Source organism: Pinus tabuliformis, chromosome 3_2 (genome assembly GCF_031772625.1).
Source record: "Pinus tabuliformis cultivar Carrire ecotype Pingquan chromosome 3_2, CPIR1, whole genome shotgun sequence".
Lineage (NCBI taxonomy): Eukaryota > Viridiplantae > Streptophyta > Pinopsida > Pinales > Pinaceae > Pinus > Pinus tabuliformis.
In genome coordinates this window covers 21,254,098-21,266,190 of record NC_142302.1, presented here as the reverse complement: position 1 = coordinate 21,266,190, position 12,093 = coordinate 21,254,098, and the positions used below count along the sequence as shown (strand labels likewise).

The following is a 12,093-nucleotide window of genomic DNA, read 5'->3' as shown; positions in this document are numbered from 1 at the left end:
GCAAATCCGGGTAAAGAACACTGGTCAGCAGTGAAATGGGTGCTTCGGTACTTGAGAGGCACAAGTAGTTATTGTATTTCTTACAATAAGAGTAGTGAATATGTTTGCGGATATGTTGATTCCGATTTTGCAGGTGACTTGGATAAGAGAAGGTCAACTTCAGGGTACGTCTTTACTCTTGCAGGTGGAGCTATTAGCTGGATGTCACAGCTACAGAACATTGTTGCTTTGTCTACTACTGAAGCATAATACATTGCTGCTTCTCACGCTTGCAAAGAGGCGGTTTGGTTGAAAGGTTTGCTTGGTGGGTTTGGTAGGTTACAGGACAACATCAGGTTACTTTGTGACAGTCAAAGTGCAATACATTTGGCTAAGAATCCGGCCTATCATAGTAAGTCAAAGCATATTCCAATCAAATATCATTTTGTAAGACAGGTTATCACTGAAAGGGGAGTTTCTCTTGAAAAGGTGCATACAAAGGAGAACTGTGCAGACATGTTCACGAAACCAGTTTTGTTGGAGAAGCTACGCTGGTGTTTGGCTTCTCTTGGCTTGTAGAAAAGATAAAATAATAATAACAGGGCATCAGGCGAATTGTTGTCAAGGTGGAGATTGTTGAGATTTTCTGTTTTAGTCAAATAGGCAAAAATCTCTGAAGGATGACAACAATAGGGATTCAGTTCCTAGATTAGCTCCAGGTTGTTGGGAGGGAGTTAATGCCTCCTATATTTGATTTGAGGGAGTTATGAGGCTGTTAGATTCTCTATGCTATTTAACAGGCAGTCATTCGGATGATTTGCTGAGAGAGAGTGTGAGGATTTCATGATGTAATCTCCTAATTTGATTAATATATTCCTGATGCCTATGTTTGGTGGACGTAGCCCAGATTGGTTGGGTGAACCACGTTAAAAGCTGTGTCTTATGTGTTTGTTGATTTATTCTGCTGTGTGTTTAATTAATTGCTGTGCACCTGATCCAACAATTCAAAAGTCACAGGAGAAAAAGAAAAAGTAAGATACGGCATTAAAACTCGTGAAGAAGATTCACGGAGTTGTATGAAAAGGGGTCGTAAAATTCAAAAGGAAATGGATAGCACAGACATTTACGAGAATATGAAAAGACCAAGGAAGCTTGGAAGGACATGTTTTCTTGACTTTTGATATCGTTTTTAAATATGATAAAACTTGATGGGCAGATTGTTTCTCAGTGGGTGATTTGTATATTAAAAAGTTAACAAATTTTCAATGTTAAAATTATATTATTTTTAATTATGATAAAATTTGATGGGCAAATCGTGTCTCAGTGGGTTAAAAAGCTAATAATTTTTCAATGTTAAAATTATATCATTTTTAATCATGATAAAATTTGATGGCAAATTATTTTTCAGTGGATGATTTGTCCCCCCAAAAGTTAATAATTTTTCAATCTTAAAATTATAAAAACAAATACTAATTTAAAGAAATTTTCAAACTTAATAAATGTATTAAGTTTGAAATTCTTAAAACCGTTTCTAATTATCAATTATTTTAGGGAATTGAGTAGAGAGAGAAAAGAGCATAATTTATAGTTGAAATAGTTTTTTTTTTTTTTTTTCTGAATTTATCAAAATTTGGCAATATAATTTCAATATTTTTTGTTATTTAAAATATATTTTTGAATATATAAATAAATTCAACGCCCTAAAAATCTTTGGAACACTTGAATTATATAAATTAAAAAATTTAAACTCAAAATTTTAAAAATCTCTATCGAATTAAAATTAACCAAAAAAAACAAAAGTAATAAAAATAACTTTCCCTGGATTCTCCTCCATTAAAATGTTAACGAAGCAAGAAATCTAAACCTATCAAGACAATGAAAAGATTATTAACTATTACGCGCCATCTAAAACTTGATGTCCGAAAGCTTTTATATCACGGACACGAAATCCCATGCAGAATGTAATGGATCGCTTTAATTTCATATTTCCAACCCAATGCAGTTTCCAGAAAATAAAAGTATAACTAGCTACGCGTAAAATAAAACTGAAAGCAACGCTGAAAAGTAACGCATTTTACTGTGAAGCCCTTGCCTTCATTACACATGAAATTAGCTTTTATAAATTTCTGACATGGATCACATTCTCAAGAGTTTACAATTTCATAAATATAAATATGACCCTTTTTTCTTAATAAACTAAAAATGATATATTTCATAGATATATAACCAGTGCAAGTTCACAGTAGTCATAGATATATAACCAGTGCAAGTTCTGTGATACATGATGTATTTTTTTGGTACAGCCAATCACTTATTGTGTTTCATCATCAAAATTAAGTTTTATTTATTTATTTATTTAATTTAGAATTTTAAACTGAATTTATAATAAAAGCCAAAACTAAACACTTACTGTGATTCAATTACAAGATTAAATTCAGATTATTCCGTCTGTTCCCTATCTGGCTTGGAAATCTGAACTGTATGAAAAAGACGAATGATTATTTCGATCCATGGATTCTTGAGAAGAGTTGGAATAGTAATTACCTCCTGCATCGCCTGCACCTCCTGTCATTCTGGACAATTCCACCCTCAATTCTCTCATGCTCGGAGGCAACGTCAAATCCCTCTCCACGCATAACTTTGCCAACATGGCCACTCTGAAACCTGTCTCCAACGGGTACGACCCGGCTCCATGTCCTTTAATTGCAGGGTCCACCCAATCCATCAGATATTCCTTGGGTTGTTCACTTTCCATAAGATTTCTTATCTCTTCAGAAAGCAGCACCCTTTCTCCACCTCTGAAATCCCCAAAGTTGGAACCCACATGCACCGCCTGTTTGCCCGATAGAATTTCGAGCACTATCACACCAAATGCAAACACATCCAGCTTCGGTGTCACCAGCCCGTCTCTGATAAATTCTGGAGCCATATATCCATGAGTCCCCACAATGTGGCTTGTCACCGCATGAACCTACGATTCTCCGATATCCCCAGATTTGGCCAATCCGAAATTGGCGATCTTTGCTCGAAAATTCTTGTCCAGAAGAATATTGCCGCTATTAAGGTCCTTGTGAACGCAGGTGGGAGTCGTGCTGTGATGCAGATACTCCAACCCCTCTGCGATGTCCAGAGCGATCTGCAACCTCTGGTTCCAAGATAGGTTCGAACCCCCTGCATGTGACCGTGCGCTGTGGATATGGTCGCTAAGGGACCCATTTTCGGCGTACTCGAAGACGAGGTACGAGTCCTGGTCCGGCGATTCTTCAACGCAGATGCCAAGCAGAGTGACGAGACTCGTGTGGTGGAATCTGTGAAGGGCGTTGATCTCCTTTGATACCTGCCCTCTCATCTGTTTGATCGCCACTCTGTTTCCGCGCAGAACCGCGTGGAAGACGGAATTTTTGATTCTGTGCGCCCCGCTGAAATTGTCGGTGGCCTCCTGAAGTTCTTTGAAGGAAAAGCGTATCAATCTGTCCGATGCCAGCAATTCCGACATGTTCCAAAGAAGGCTCGATTCGATCTCGAAACCCTGCGCATCCCCTGCCTCTGGCTTTATTGTCTCTGGTTTGCTTCGCCTTTTTCTTGAAAAGCAAATGGCTCCCAGAAGCCCTAGTCCAAGAAGTAGCGCTCCTCCCACGGATGCAATAATTGGTACATAAATATGGCTGGAGCTCTTGTGGGAGGAAGGTGCGGGATCATAAACGAAGGCAGGCGCCTTCGCTATAGCAGGAGGAGGGGGCGGAGAGAAGGGGGTAGAAGGAGGAATCACAGGGCTGTGGTCGAGGGGAATTAGCAGAGTTGTGTAGGGATAAATAGCGGGATTTATGGACTCCAGATTATTTGCAGAGATGAAATCTGCATGAACTATATTGAACTTTTCCGTGATTATATCGTCATTGTCATCCGGATCTGCGATGTAGGAGAGCAAAAGCTTGACGCCTTTGGCGACCTGTTTAGCAGTCGGGCACGCGCAGCGAAGGGGCGCAACGAGTTTAATTCCAGGCGTTAAATCGTTAATGCCGTACCTTGGATTCTGCTCTCGCATGGCCTGGCAGGTCGTGAGGCCCTCTAATGTCTGGTTCGCGATATTGATGTACAGATCGTTGTGCTGAACAGTGTATGTGAGGTTAGCCTGCGAGAAATTGCCGGAACACTCGCAGTGAATTGGAATGAGGACAGCTTTATTTAAGGGCAGAGGCTTCGAGTAATCCTTTACAGCGGACAGATTACTGGCAGATGCGATGATGTCGGGCGCTGTGTTGAAGAGCGCGCTGATGTTGTGGAGGGACATATAAAGGGGCTGAGCTCGATACAGGGCGAATGTGTCGCATTCTTTGGCAGCGCCGTTGCAGTGGTAGCCTGAGCAGACTGCGTGATAATTGTCACAGTGTTCGCTGTAATCATCCGAATACGATTGCTGAGCCGCTGCAAATAGTCCATTATTGACCACAGGTCTGCTGCCCTAGAATTGAATTAAGCAGAAACAAAAGATAATAAAAACAGCCCCCGAGAATCGAGTAAGAGCCATCATAGCCATGGTCGCTGAACCGTAATGTGATGAAATGCCACTGGCTTTCTTTATAATACTCACACCTCTTCCACGGTTGCTGAGAATCTGAGACTTGCACGGTGTGAACGCGCATAAACAGCTCCACCGATTTTAACTGGAAACGACTCGTCGTCTGCTTTATGACCTGGATGGTCTGCAACGCAGTGGAAGATCTTAGGTTGAGACGGTGAGGAGAATTGAATTTGTAACCAGTAATCAAAGGTTTTATTGTGAGAGATCGCAGTAAATATATATTTTATTTGAGAAGATTAAGTCCAAAGATTACATTTCACAAGTTTAACTTTTTCTACTTTGTGATATTTAGGAGAATTAACTTCTGACCTTTTAAAGAAATTATTTTGAAAAATCTAAAAGCATTACTTTTGAAAGATCTAAAAAACTGAACCTATATTTCTCATTAACTAAACGTAAAAAACTGAACCTATAATTTCTCATTAACTAAATACTTTTGAAAGATCTAAAAAACTGACTATAATTTCTCATTAACTAAATACTTTTGAAAGACCTAAAAAATTGAACCTATAATTTCTCATTAACTAAATACTTTTATCTACGATACCTCAACCTACTTATTAATAAACACATATTTTGTTAAATTAATATATTTTTATTTTAATGTATCCAGATGAGTTGATATAAATTAATATGTTAAATTAATATATTTTTATTTTAATGTATCCAGATGAGTTGATATAGTATAAAGGAATGTCAAAGAAATAAATTTCTTCACTTCTCATTAACTAAATACTTTTATCTACGATACCTCAACCAACTTATTAATAAACACATATTTTGTTAAATTAATATGCTAAACTAATAAAAATATAATGTATAATTTCTTTTAATGTATCTAGATGGGTTGATAGAGTATAAAACAATGTCAAAGAATTAAATTTATTGGAAAAATTGACGAGGACTAAAAACTTTACTCACTCACTGACCAATCAACTTATTATTAACAATTAAATTAATATGTATTATTAATTAACGATCTAATTTCATTAGTTTAAAATGTGACACAAATATGATTATATTTCCAATTTCAACCCTTCACACTATAGGTTTGAATTTGAGAGTCAAGTTTCAATTATGAAAAATGGGAACAAAATAGAATCGAATTTGTTAATGTATGAATTGTGCTTCAGATTTCAACCACTATAGGTTGAAAATGGGGTTTGAATATTATTTATACTTAAAAGAAAATGGGGTTTGAATATTACTCAAAAGAAAGACGGTACACAAAATATTATAAAAAAATAAAGGTCGAATATCATTACTCAAAAGATAGATGGCTCATAAAATAATAGCAAATTTGTTGAAATATTGAGGTTTGATTCCACTTGCCACCGGCAAAGATTACCGTTGACCATTATTTTATTATGAATTTCCTTCGTATTTTAATAATTTATTTGAGTAGATAAAATTCTGAGTCAGAAGAGTGGACGTGAAAATGACGAAAACATGTATTTTATAAAAACCATGACGTTATCAACAACGTCAATAATATATATAAGAAATAACAGTGGTTTTCAATATAAATAAGAAATAACTGGCGGCTCGTCATCAATAACGGATTTAAAGATAAGTAACTAAGCCCTTTTCAAAGTATTGCATAGGATTTAAAGATAAGTAACTAAGCCCTTTTGCAAAGTATTGCATAGGTATGTCGGATGTAAAATGATAACAAGTGCTGCAGGCAGCGGGTAGTCCCTGCCTAACCATATAATATGCCATTTGTTAAGGCTCATAACCATTTTATACACATGGTATCCATGGGAGGGTTAGAAGTTATTTCATGATATCATGAACAAATCACTTTTATCTTCACATTAGGATAACTTCACACAAAGTTTGGGGTGTATTGAGAAATGTATGATGTGCAAACTAAGGAAGAGAAAGTCAAATTAGGAATTAAGTTGAATGTCTTTCGTACAACAACGGAAGCAAAATTCTTTTATTTCCCTGGGGATATCAAGATAAAAACATTAGTAATATAAAATAAGAAGAGTAATATTTGAATGTAAAACCATCGAAACGAAATATTTGGAAATATTGAGAAATAAAATTGTTTAGATACATGTTGAAGACAACCATATCTCCAGGTAAATTGGCCCATTCAGGTACACATAAACAAAATAAGATTAGTAAACTAAACAAAATAAGATTAGTAAACTAAATTATAACTTAAGATCCCTCTCTCTACATAAGAAAAACATAAAAATTGAATGATCATAATTTATAAAGGTTAAAATGGAAACCAACATTAATTTAGTGTTAGGGTTTCACTACATGTAAACCCTATTCGTACGAAGAAATAAAATTGAAGAAAATACATAACTAGTCTATAGTAGGATAGAAAGAATTCAACACTACAATAATGGAAGAAATTTTGATAATTAGTGAAAAAGTATGCCACTCTAGCCATTGTGTGCTATCGTGCTCTAAGTGCTCTACATGACACTGAAGATATGTTTGATATAATCAATTAATATGGTTTTGAGACAAATTAGACATTGCAGGGCTTTGAGCCAAATTAAACCCGAAGATTCTGGAAGATCCCAACATTAATTCATAACATTTTATGTAAATTTAATAGGCATCAAAACACATTTTATCCAAATTTCACTCACGGCCTTGCCATACAATTGTGTCACCGCCTTGCTGCCATAACCGAGCCCACAAAATCAAGAGGCCTGAAACGCTAAAAAAAACCCACCATTGTAATGTTTATGTATAAATCTAAATATTATAGTTGTTAATATGGGCATACTCAAACTTACAGGGAGTTTTCCCTCCCATGATATTCCGTTGTGCATTTGAATGTTAGTAGTGATAATATGTTAATGCAAATAGCAACAACTTGACTACAAAATCTTATTTTTTAATATTAACTATCTCATCATAACAATTTACTAAAAACTACAATCACAACTTTAAACACAATGTTTTTTCAATAAAAATTACATTTAAATAAAATCTTTAATTTCTAAAATTTCATTTTACTTCTTGTTAATTTAATTTCCAATAAAAACATTAATGATAGTCATATATATATTTATCTTTAATTTCTAAAATTTCATTTTACTTCTTGTTAATTTAATTTCCAATAAAAACATTATGATAGTCATATATATATTTATCAATTTTTTATATGTAATAAATATGCTATATAAAAATTTCAATAGACATAATATTTTTATATATACAAAATTAATTTTAAACTTTCTTGCACTTTATTATAGTTCAACCTTCAATAAAGCTACAATAAAAACAATATACCCCCACATCATTAGAAAAAAAAAGGCCACACTAAAAAACGATATACCCCACATCAACATTAAAGATAGTCATATATATATTTATCAAATTTTTTATATGTAATAAATATGCTATATAAAAATTTCAATAAACATAATATTTTTATATATAAAAAATTAATTTTAAACTTTCTTGCACTTTATTATAGTTCAACATTCAATAAAGCTACAATAAAAACAATATACCCCACATCATTAGAAAAAAAAAGGCCACACTGAAAAACGATATACCCCACATCAAAGTTATAATCATCACCATTTGAATCTTTCCTTGCCTCAAAAGAGGTGAAGAAAACTAGACACATATTCTTTTGAAAACGTTATAACATACATAACTCCGTAAACATGCCATGAAACATTAAACATATTTTACTACAATATAAGACATAGGCTGCTTTTTAAATTTGGCAGGTAAGTATCTTGAATTTTTTTATTCCGAACTTTATTAAGTAACAAACGTCTAGAATTAGACAAATTTTGTTGTAAACTCAACCTGGTTTTGAAGACTGTTACGACAAAATAGACATTGCAGTTCTTTGAGCTAAATTAAACCCGAAGATTCTGGAAAATCACAGCATTAATTCATAATATTTTATGTAAATTTAATAGGCATCAAAACACATTTTATCCAAACACATTTTATCCGAAGATTCCGGAAAATCCTAGCATTAATTCATAATATTTTATGTAAATTTAATAGCCATCAAAACACATTTTATCCAAACACATTTTATCCAAAGTTGACTCACAGCCTGTCACCGCCTTGCTGCCATAACCGAGCCCACAAAATCAAGAGGCCTAAAATGCTAAAAAAAAACCACCATGGACGTAGATATTAAGTTCCAACCTTGGAAGCTAAAAAAAACCCACCATGGACATAAATATTTATCTTGCCCTTCTCATCCTAACATATCTTGTACAGCTTTCGAAGGATGATATCCTATGCATAACAGAAAAAGCTATAAAAGGAATTTACTCGCATTAATCTACCCAAATTGCTGGTCTTTCTCTCACATTTGGGGTGATTTATACGTCTTCCCGCTACAAAATATGACGGAACAAAAACACCCCTCTTGTAACTGTAGTTTCAGAAGACTGTTCGAGGTTTAGGGTCGAGCCACCCTTCTAAATAATGCAACATTCGGTTACAGTAGAGTAACGAATATACTAAGTAGATTCCTAACCAAGTAGATAATTCAAGAACCACAAATTTAAACGCCTGTGAAGCAACTGAGGTAGCGAAACGACTCAAAGACAGCAGAGCAAATACTTGAAAAAACTGGAGTTTCAACAACAGAGGAAGAAGCTGTTCACACCGTTCGGTAACCCGAGATAAACAGAGAGACATGGAAGGACCGAGAAACCTCAACCCAGGTCGTCTCGGCCCAAATGATAAGGAAGTCACATGGTGGTCGAAACCGACATTTACGGAAATTTCCATAAAACCCATGCAGGTAAGAGAAACCCTCAGTATCACGGAAAAGCTTATAATTTTCGCAAAGGAAACATTTCATCCAATATATAAACAACAACAAACGAAGAACATCTAGTACCAGTATAGCAAACCTTCAATTCAGCAGTTCTTAACAAAGCAAATGAACTTAACAGTAACTAAATGAACTTAACAGAGTTCTTAACAAAGCAACCTTCCGTTCTAGGAGTAATGTCAGAGTCGAATATTCATACATCCATAACAGAATTACAAACTTAAAAAAACATTATGCACCAAAGTAAGCATAGAGATAAATTATACAAGTGAAAAACCTTGAATGCACGCCTAAGATAGGAAACCGTGCAGTTAAAAAAACAGAGTGTAATCTTAAATATTTTAACATTTCGGGCAAGCAGAACAACAAAACTTAGCGACAGGAGGAGCAGTCCGCTCAAGCCTGACAACTGGTGAAACCAGACCTAACCCTTTTCCTGAAGGGAAAAGCAAAGTCTATACCGATAGCGTGCTTATAATGAAAACTAAGAATTCCAGACTACAAATTCCTCGAAGGGCATTTAGTCTCTACGGTTCTAAACGACAGACAAACCCTTGAATTTAATAGAGGAGTACCAGGCAAACAGCGCTGGACTGTCCAGCCTTGCGACTTCCCATACAACCAACAATGAATATTATGAGCCTAAGAGACAACATCTCATCAAGAGTCGAACCACCCAGATCTGGACAACCAGAAAACAGTGGAAGCTTCTTACCCGGATCATACCGAGCGAGGAAATCTGGTTGGAAGTTCATCACACTGCCTTGATAGGTAATTCCCGGGTCCTCTGGAGATGAACCTGTAGAGACACCACATTTGCAATTAGCAAAAAGAAACGAAAACGATGAAAACAAATAACATAACATAGGGTCAAATAATAAAACAGGGTTACCTTGCCCTCACTCGGAATCCGCAGCGGAAGAGAAACTACAACCCTGTAACTGAGACCATGCATCGAGTCCTCGGCCCTGGGCTGAGGGTAACACCGGTACCGCAGAGAGCATGCAGAAAGACACAGCGGAAGCCGGGGAACATACATAATTCCAGCCAGGTGACAACAATGTGGAAGTAGTCACGCAATGAAGACATTGAGACAACTAGCGAGCCAGGTGCCAACGTCATGGAAACGCAATGAAGACACTGAGACAGCTAGCGAACCAGGTGTCAACGTCCTGCAAATGGTTTGACAGCCAAAAGTTTAGATATCCAAAATTTGAGAGTTTATATATCCAAAGTTTGTTAATTTTTTTTTTTAACTCATATAAATGTTTATCCAAACTTCGCAATTACCTGCCAACCAAGATATCCAAAGTTACTTTTATGTGCTAGCCAGCGAAAGTCGAAACATCCAAAGTTTTCATTGATGCATGAATGAAAAATTTAGGATATCCAAAACTAAATTGCATTGGGATACGTGAGGCTTGCAATAAGACCTCAAAAGCTATGGACCAATAAAAAAAAAACTTTATATATTCTATATTATTTTTTTAATACTAAAACTTTGGTTAAAGCTTCGGTGCAGATATATATTTCTGGTCAAACAAAAAATTAATATCCATTCAACGCTCTATCGAACGCTAATAGTCCCAGGCATGGACTAACAATTATATTTTCATCCATGAAAATATATAGAGTTGCATGCAAGGGAAAAGCATAACCATTGTGTTAGCATTTCTTTAAAAATATGTACGACTATTTTCTTTAGTTATTGAAAAAATAATATTTGATTAATTTGTTATTTTTTTAAAATAGTATTTATATTTTAAAAAATATTTTATTGGTTGTAAATTTTTTTTTTAAATGAAATAATTTGCCAAAGATTTTATGATTGGTAAAAAAGGAAAAAAATAGTTAATTAGATTAATTTTTTTGGATTGGTTTTCATAAACTTATTCATAGATTACTTATCTTATTTATTGAAACATTATTAGGATTTGAGTGCAGAAAGATTGATTAATTTTTTTTCCCTTCTTATTACATTCTTTATCTTGTTCTGTATCTGGCTCAATAATTGTTTTGTTGAATTTCTTGAAAAAGAGTGCATATAAAAGTTGTTATGTATCTGGCTCAACAAGTGTTTCGTTGAGAGTGGATATAAAAAACAAAGAAATCATATTAGATTGCATGGGAAGAACCACTTTTGAACTAGATTTCTTTAAAGAATATGTGTGAGATGCACAAACTAATAATCATTATGTTAATTTATTTTAGAAGAATATGTGTTTATTTACCATTATCTTGAAAAAAGAAAAGGGTTGCATGTTACCATGCATTTGATTGTTCGAAGAGGAAAACATGTGTTTGCATGCATGGAAAAAGAATAAAAATATAAAACTAAATAAATTAGCTACCATGCTTTTGATTTATTAGGGAGAAATAAAATATGCATAACCATTTTCTTTAAAAGAAAATATGTTGGGGTGCATAAAACTATAGACATGATATTAATTTCCATGAGGGGAATATGGGCTATTATGTTAATATGATTTGAGAAAATATTTTGTGGAAAAGATTATGCACTAGCATGCAAGATGTAGTTAGTTTCTTTGGGGAAGGGAGATGTGTGTTTATGCAAGAAGAATAATTATCATATTAATAAATAAATGCTTGCATGCAAGAGATAATTACTAATGTGCTAACTCTATCTTGCATGTATTCACATGTACTATAATTATTGTAAATGGTTCTCCTTTGAAAGAAAATAGTTGAAATTTTGTCGGAATGAACATGCAATTGCATG

The 12,093-nt window shown here is 34.5% G+C and overlaps 1 pseudogene; it reads right to left on the bottom strand.

Moving 5' to 3' along the window:
• Nucleotides 1–2,296: 2,296 nt before the first annotated feature.
• LOC149179596 (protein LYK5-like) lies at nucleotides 2,297–10,475 on the bottom strand (annotated as a pseudogene).
• Nucleotides 10,476–12,093: the final 1,618 nt, after the last annotated feature.